The sequence below is a fragment of the Bidens hawaiensis genome, unplaced genomic scaffold (genome assembly GCF_021521415.1).
Source record: "Bidens hawaiensis isolate Kalapana, Puna unplaced genomic scaffold, B.hawaiensis_p1.1 tig00000702_1, whole genome shotgun sequence".
In the NCBI taxonomy this organism is placed as follows: domain Eukaryota; kingdom Viridiplantae; phylum Streptophyta; class Magnoliopsida; order Asterales; family Asteraceae; genus Bidens; species Bidens hawaiensis.
Genome location: NW_027491042.1, coordinates 4,606,500 through 4,614,347, shown reverse-complemented (window position 1 = coordinate 4,614,347; position 7,848 = coordinate 4,606,500). Strand labels below are relative to the sequence as shown.

Sequence of the window (7,848 nt, the reverse complement as noted above, 5' to 3'; positions counted from 1 at the left end):
GGAAAAGGGTCTCGTTATCCGAGTACATTGGTTGTTACCATCTGGAAAGGACCTTACTTGCGCGATTATTTCACTTGTCTCATGGAATTGTACGATTTTTACGTATTTATATCAAAATTGTGTGAACTAACCAACTATTCGTTTAGTTGACTTCAATTTATATATATGCTATATGTACAATTCATTAGAGGATGAGACTTGGAGAAGACACTAGAACTTAGGTTATATTAGTAAATAGTCAGGGTGTTAATTGTTTTTGTTTTTCTTGTATTTCTTTATCTTCAAACTTGTGTAAGGGATGGTTAAATTAATCAATAATAATATTGTCACTTGATAGTATCACATGTGTTTTGTACAATCTCTGTGTCACACTTAGGCATTTTCGCTTAAGCCAGAGTGTTACATCAGAGCCTAAAAGCATTAAACACCTAGGGACGAAACATCATAAAGAAGATGAGTTAAGTCACAACCATTTATCATTATAATCTGAACACTTCTGACTGGGGGAATGATGACGTGGGTACACTTACCCGCCTATAAGCCATGGAGGCCTAGAAGCTAAGAAGTAGGAAGAACCCAGTTAGTAAGCAGGGAAGCTTGAAACTTCAATACCAAAGCTTCTAGGTTGACTAGGGAAGATGCTTACTACGGTAAAGTTCAGAGAAGTCACCTTTGATGTGACATAAAGATGAAATATGCCAAAAAGCATATATGTTAACATTACATGTCAAAAATGCACAACATGTTACACCAAAGTAGTATGACTTGTCTGAACATATTGAAAGAAGAGTTGACCATTTCCTCCTAAGAAGCTTAAACTTCTCCAAAGAAGCTTTCGCGTTGCCTATAAAAGGAAAATTTCACAAAATGGTAACATTATTTACTCTCTTCCCATCTACTTTCTCTTCATACTTATTCTTTTATCACCTCTGATTCATATCAAATACTGATCCTCACGCCGAAGGCTGATTGCAGAAGATCCCTTCATGCGATGAGACTATACGGTTGTGTTCTTTGATTTTAGCTAGTTAGGAAACTTTGTTAGTACCATACTTTGGGGATTCCATACCTTCAATGTCGCTATACCCGTTGTAGCAACAAGAAGCAATCAGAATCAAAAAGCTATGATGACTAGAGGCAGTAAATGAACATACTAAACACTACAATGGGCCATCTTTACTCGAAGCCTTTCAAATAGGTTAGTCTGGGATGCTTTTAGAATTCTAAGGGTTACTTTGGGTAAAAGAAAATTTAAAGATGAGAATGAGTCAGTTGAAATTTCATCTTGTTATTTTCGGGTTAAAGCGGGTTGACAACTTTAAAGAAATAGATCGATGTAGGTTAGTCTCTTAATGAAACGGAATAGGTTTCGCCGTTTCAGTTTTAAATGGGTTTCGGCCCGATACAAGTATTTGCACGAGATGGATTACGGTAAGAAACGGGTTCCGAATAGGAACAGGGTGGGTTTGGATAAGGTTTCGGGTCGGGATGGGTTTTGGACCTAGAGGGAATTTTTTTTTCCAGTTTTTGTGTGTCGTTTTAGTCGGTTTCATTTCTGGTCTGTACGACCTTTGGGTTTTTTTTATTTGCTTTGGTCAGTTTTTTCGGTTTTGATTTTTTCAGTTTTATTTGTTTTGTTTGGTCGGTTTCATTTCGGTTCAATTTCGTTTTTTTTGTTTTGTTTTGGTTTGTTTTTCGATTCGGTTTTGATTTTTTTTTCAGTTTTCTTGCTTGGTTTTGGTCGGTTTTAATTCAATTTATTTTTTTGTTTTGATTTAGTCGGTTTTGATTTTTTTTCAGCTATTTATTTCATTTTGGCATGTTTCATTTCGGTTTGGTTTGGTTTTGTTTTTTCTTGTTTTTTTTCTTTGGTTTCTATTTTTTTTGTTTCGTTTTGGTTGGTTATTTCGGTTTGGTTCCGCTTTTCAGATTTTTGTTTCGTTTTGTTAATAATAAGAAAACATATATGTTTCCACTTAAGCAGCCAACAAATTTAAACTCCATTACTAAAAAGCTCATTGGAGGAAAATAGTTTGAAAGTTGGGGATGTTGTGGTACATTTTGAAAGTTGGTTTAGCGTCGGCCAATGAATCAGTTTGGATTATTAAAATTCAATATCCCCTCCTTATGATCGATCCATAAAATCAATTATGATGATGAGTTATGAATACTCCTTGTATTCTAAATTAAAGGTACTTGAAGGGAAATCTCAATTGCCCTTAAACTAATCAATGTTTTAATAAATTACTACCATCAAGTAATGCAATTCATAAGACCATATTAATGGGTTATTTCCAACATAAACATTTCAATATGGGGTCACTAATATACCTTACTTACGGACTATCGATAGATGCTTCATTAACGAATCGCCAAAATGATATTCATTGTTGAAGCAACGACAAATATAACCAACTGGTTACCTATATTAGTATCATCACTCTTAAAGAAACAATTCAATAATATACTTTTTTCTAATGAAAAGATAAAGAAAACTATTGACAATTTATTGTAAATCAAAATAATGCGTCTGAAATGAATAAAAAAAATATGTACATACAATAACAAGAAGTCCTTAGTGGTGTTGGTGGATAAAAGCGTTAAACTTCTCACTTAGTCGGGTCTGGTCCGCCAAGTTTGCAGCTAACTCAGTCAATTGCACTTGGAGGTCTTCGACACGCTTCTGGTTAGCCTCCAGTTGTGCAAGCAACTCCTCTTCCCGTGCTTGATGATCCCTATGCATTGTCCTTAATTTATCTTCTAAGACATTTATCTACACAAATTAAACATTATACAAATGATATTTGTTGGTTATCAAACTTAAGTGAGCTTATAGATTAAAATCCTCAAGTTTCCATTCATTTGTAAAAAATAATAAGTTAATCCACTCAACCAAACAATATTAATACTGTTAGTGGTTCATTAGGATATGCATTTTCATACCTGATTGTGTATTGTTGTATTATCTTTTGTGATGTTGAGCTTTGGTAGATGATTGTCGCCATTACCCCATCTCTTCATCCTAGGACAATCTTCCACTCTCATAAACATCAAAGATGGATATTTAATGATATGACGCCCTGAGTAGATGCTCTTGAGTTTGAGAAGATTACGAAGGTGGATTACCTTAACATGTAACACGATATAAGCATCATGTTCTGTCGGTACAGTTTCACTTCTAGTTTTCTCTTCATCAGATGAAACGACTACTGCCAAATTGTCACAATGAGAAATATGTAAATTTCTTAGATTGACAAGTCCTTGTGCTTCACTTAAAGGGAATAACTGCAATAAGGATGGGCAATATTCAATTTTGATTTTCACTAGATTACAAAAGCTGATATATTGATGTGGGCAATCCCATAGAAGAACCAAGCTATCCAAATATTTCAACTCAATTTCTTCCACTTTAGAAAAAAAACTTTCGCTTTGTTTTCATATGACTAATTGCATTCAATGAAACACTAGTTTGCATTGTATCAAGGCTACATTCTTGCACCAATCTTGTAACATTATCACACTCCACCAATTCAATATACCTTAATTCCCCTAAACCATCTTGATAAAGGTCTGGTAGAATGTTTTCCAAATCGTCAATATTCCACAATAGTAACATTTCACTTACCTGAATCAGTTTCATAATTGCCATAGCGGACCTCGAGCTACTTTTTGAAAATTGTAGAACATGTTTATAGGGATGTGTTTGATACCTAATAATATTGTCCTTAATGTGAAATTCTTTCAAAGATTCAAAGTGGAAATCATAAGGAATATAATGCAATTCAGGAACTAGTAAATGCAAAATTTTGAGTGACCTCAATTCACTTAGTTCCACAAGAAATTTACAAGTCCCCTCCTTATTCAACTGAACATACAACTCTTCCAACCTAATGAGCTTTGATATGACACCTGGTGCTATATAAGATAGATATTCACAAGAGTAAACATCTAGCAACTTCAATTTGTTTAATTGACTGATTTCTGTAGGATTGTTGTAATTTTAGTACTTCTAAGTCTTAGAATCTCTAGGCATGTTAACTTCCCAAGTATATAATTTTCACAAAGAAATTTATTTCCACTTAGATCTAGGACTCTTAATTTTGTTAACCGCCTTATCTCTATTGTAAATTTATTAATTTTAGTCCCTCTGATCTTTAAAATCTCAAGGCATCTTAACTCGCCAATTATAGAAATTTGATGAAGAGTTTTGTTTCCACTTAGATCTAGCATGCGGAGTTCTTTGAGTTGCTTTAGTGATTGTGGGAGATTTAAAATGTCGTTACCCGACACATCTAAAACTTTAAGTTTTTCCATGCCTCGAAAGAATTCTTTAGGAATGGTTGAAAATTCGTTATCTTGTGACAGGAAAGTATCAAGGTGTGGAAAAGAAAGTTCATGATTAGAAAGCTTACTTATTTTATTTTCCATCAGCGATATCTTCTTGTAGCTTTCCAAGTGTTTATTGGGTTTCCATTCTTTCATACCTCTTCGAGACTGTACCTAAAACTTTTCATTACCTTTAGAAGTAATTATCAATGCCATATAACGAACAAGGTCGTGCATTTTGAATGATTTTTCTTTTGCATCTTCATCTCCGGGAGATAACAAGAAAGATGATTCAAGGGAGTCAACAACCTCTTCAACCCTCTCAGGATTATTAAATATCCCTAGACCTAACCCGCAGTAAGTCAATGTTTCAAGAGCAATGGCTCCATCTTCAGGGAACATACTACATAATAAGAAGCATGATTTTGTTACTTCATCTTCCAGACAGTCGTAGCCTAGCTTTAGTGGCATTATTCCTTTCTTATTGTAGACGTCATCCCCACCAACCTTACATTGCAGTTGACAAAGTGCTGCCTCCCATCTTTTAATTTCTTTATCTTTCAAAGCGTTTCCTACAACTTGAAAATAAAGTGGCAATCCACAACATTCTTGAACAATCTCCAACGCAACTTGCTTCAATGTATCATCCCATTCAGTTTTACCAACAACACGTTCAAAAAGGGTCCATGCTTCTTTTCCTTTTAAAGGATTTACATGAACATGCTTATGTGCATTCATTGCCTCACACACATCCCTATTTCTTGATGTAAGCAGTAATTTGCAATTCATGTAGTCACTCCCACATCGAATGCCCAATTCCTCTAGGTTCAGTTCCTCCCACACGTCATCTAGGATAATTAGAACCATCTCTCTATTGAGTATTCTTGTTGTTGTTACTTGAAGCTTTTCTTTAATCCGTTTTACATCAGTGGTTTGTGAGACTGTTACGAACACAATATCTGTAAATACATTCTTCATCTCGGCAGCAACTTCATTAGCTAGGGTAGTTTTACCTACACCTCCCAAACCACTTATACCAACTATTTGTATGTTGTTGTCTTCTATAGCTTGAATTATCTCCTTCAAAGTCGACTTGTGTGTATCTATATTTTCAAGATTTTTTCTTTGGTAGATGCTCACAAATTGTGGTGTGGGACGTGTATCAATATTTTCAAGATTTTTCTTTTGGTCGAAGTTGGCTGATCCTGAGGCCGGACGGGTATCGATATATTCAATATTTTCACTTTGGTAGAGATTTGGTGATTCTGGTGTGGGACGGGTATTTATTGTATTTTCAATATTTTTTATTACGAAGAGGTCTGCTATATCTTGGGTGCGAGCAGGAATGGAAACAGACTGTTTAAAACTTCGATCACCATATTCTTGGTGCTTCGAAAGAGCAGAAGTTATTTTTATTGCCATTTTACTATAACGATGAAGGGTGTGCAAATTGGCACACAATCGTAGGTTGAAGCATGTCTTCTTGGCTTTCGCTTCTTCATCAATAATCTTTGTAGCTTCCGATATTAGAGTAGCTGCTGTACTCACCCAGTCTTCAACGCCTTCTAGGAGTCTCTCTTTATTAGATTCAGCATAATCTATTCGTTGTTGAACCCTTCCCATCATATATTTGAGGTTTTTAGTTTCCATTTTTAATTGCTCAACATTTTCAAAGCTATTCCACATGTAGCCTACCTCCTTTTTGGCCACATTACACATGGAGGTCACTACTTTTCCAGCCATGAAACTAACGACCTCCTCCATTCTTTTTCTGTTTGGACTTTGGATGGAAAAAGACCGTAGTTTAAAAGAATAACATGTTAGACAGATAGGAGACTGTTACACCATCAACAAAAACCAAGTATGCAAATTTAATAAGGAAATTAAGTAAGATGACGAGGATAATGGATTATATGTGAATGGTATGCAAAATGAAGAAATGAAGCAAATAGAGGTATAAAATGGAAACATATTCAAGAAATGCTGGATTATTATATTCGAAAAGAACCTTATGCCTTTCTTTTAATTGAACGTCTCATTGACACGGAAAGAACTTAGGATTTCAAAGAAGGGACATGTGCAAGTGTGAAACATACCAACACTTTTTAGGGTGCTCAAAAACAAGTAAAGTATACATTAGAAAATATAAATATATCTTTATTTATTTTTATATGTTCTTTCTAAGATCATTATCATTCAACTAATAAGTTATTGTGTTAATTTTTTATTTATAAGCGATTTTTTTCATTTTCCTATCAAATAATTTTTCTATGGATGCCTTAAGAATCGGGTGTGGTCTCTTCTTCCATAGATTGTATGTTAGTTTGTTACGCAATGAATGGTATAGCAAACAATCAAACATACGCTTGAACGTAACAGGTGATGAATGAAAAAATCTTATTGCCTACAAAAAAATTACCCTGACTCGTTGATCCCATATATGCCGACGACACATGTCATTGTGTTATAGGCTTTTAAAAAAAATATGATTTGGGGCAACCGACAACATGCCCTCATGATAGGTTATCGGGAATCCAGATTTCATTAGACACCATTTTAAAAGTTTCTTGACAACATGTCGTTGGGATGGTCTAATTTAATTTCAGTTTTGCTTTTCTTCTAGTACACAAGAACCCGTGTCATGCATGTGAAAGGTTTTCCCAACATGTCATCGGGATATGAAAAAAATTACTAATTATATATATAATTATAACTATAAAAGGCGATAAACTAAACGAAGTCATGTTCTCTAACTGTCGACCAACGACATATCTTCGGGATAAGGTGCAACGAGTTCAAAAACACGGAAGTTTCTGGAGGCTAGGTCATTTGGCCCTTTTTATCGCATCTCAATCTTGCCTCTCTCAAGAAACCTTCATCCACCATTGTTCGAAAAATAAAATATTGTTTTTTTTATCCTTTTACATCAATCGACTTGTTCCATATTATTCAACGGCTTTTGTTAGTATTTTATTTTCTCAAGCTGCGTTTCATGAATTTTTTTTCAATAAAAATTTTGTAGTTCTCTCATATCCTAAACCCTAGACGTGTTTATTTTTAGGGACAACTATATAAAAGAGTAATCAAGTTTTAAGTTTGTTCCACTTAAGTCACTCATATTTATTTTTGTCTCAATTAGGTCACTCAACTTTCAATTATAGCTCAATTAGGTCACTCAACTTTCAATAAATGGTTTAATACTATCTTTTTTACCTTTATATTATATGTTCATAAATAACTAAAACGTCATTAAAACCAACATTTTTTTATTTTTTATCTGTATATATCACTAACAATAATATAGTAGTAGTTGCCCTCGCGTTTTAGAATACAAATTGAAAGTTAAGTGACCTAATTGATACAAACTGTAAGTTGGGTGGCCTAATTTAGTAAAAAAAATATGAGTGGTTAATTGAAACAAACTTGAAAGCTGGTAACTATTTTATAGCGTTTCCCCATAATCCTAATTAAAGTCTATTGGTCGATAATAACTCAGCTGAGTTTACCGCCACTTGTGGTCCC

The 7,848-nt window shown here is 34.2% G+C and overlaps 1 pseudogene; it reads right to left on the bottom strand.

The window, feature by feature from the left end:
• Positions 1-2,490: 2,490 nt before the first annotated feature.
• LOC143532658 (disease resistance protein At4g27190-like) lies at positions 2,491-6,284 on the bottom strand (annotated as a pseudogene).
• Between the last annotated feature and the right edge of the window lie 1,564 nt (positions 6,285-7,848).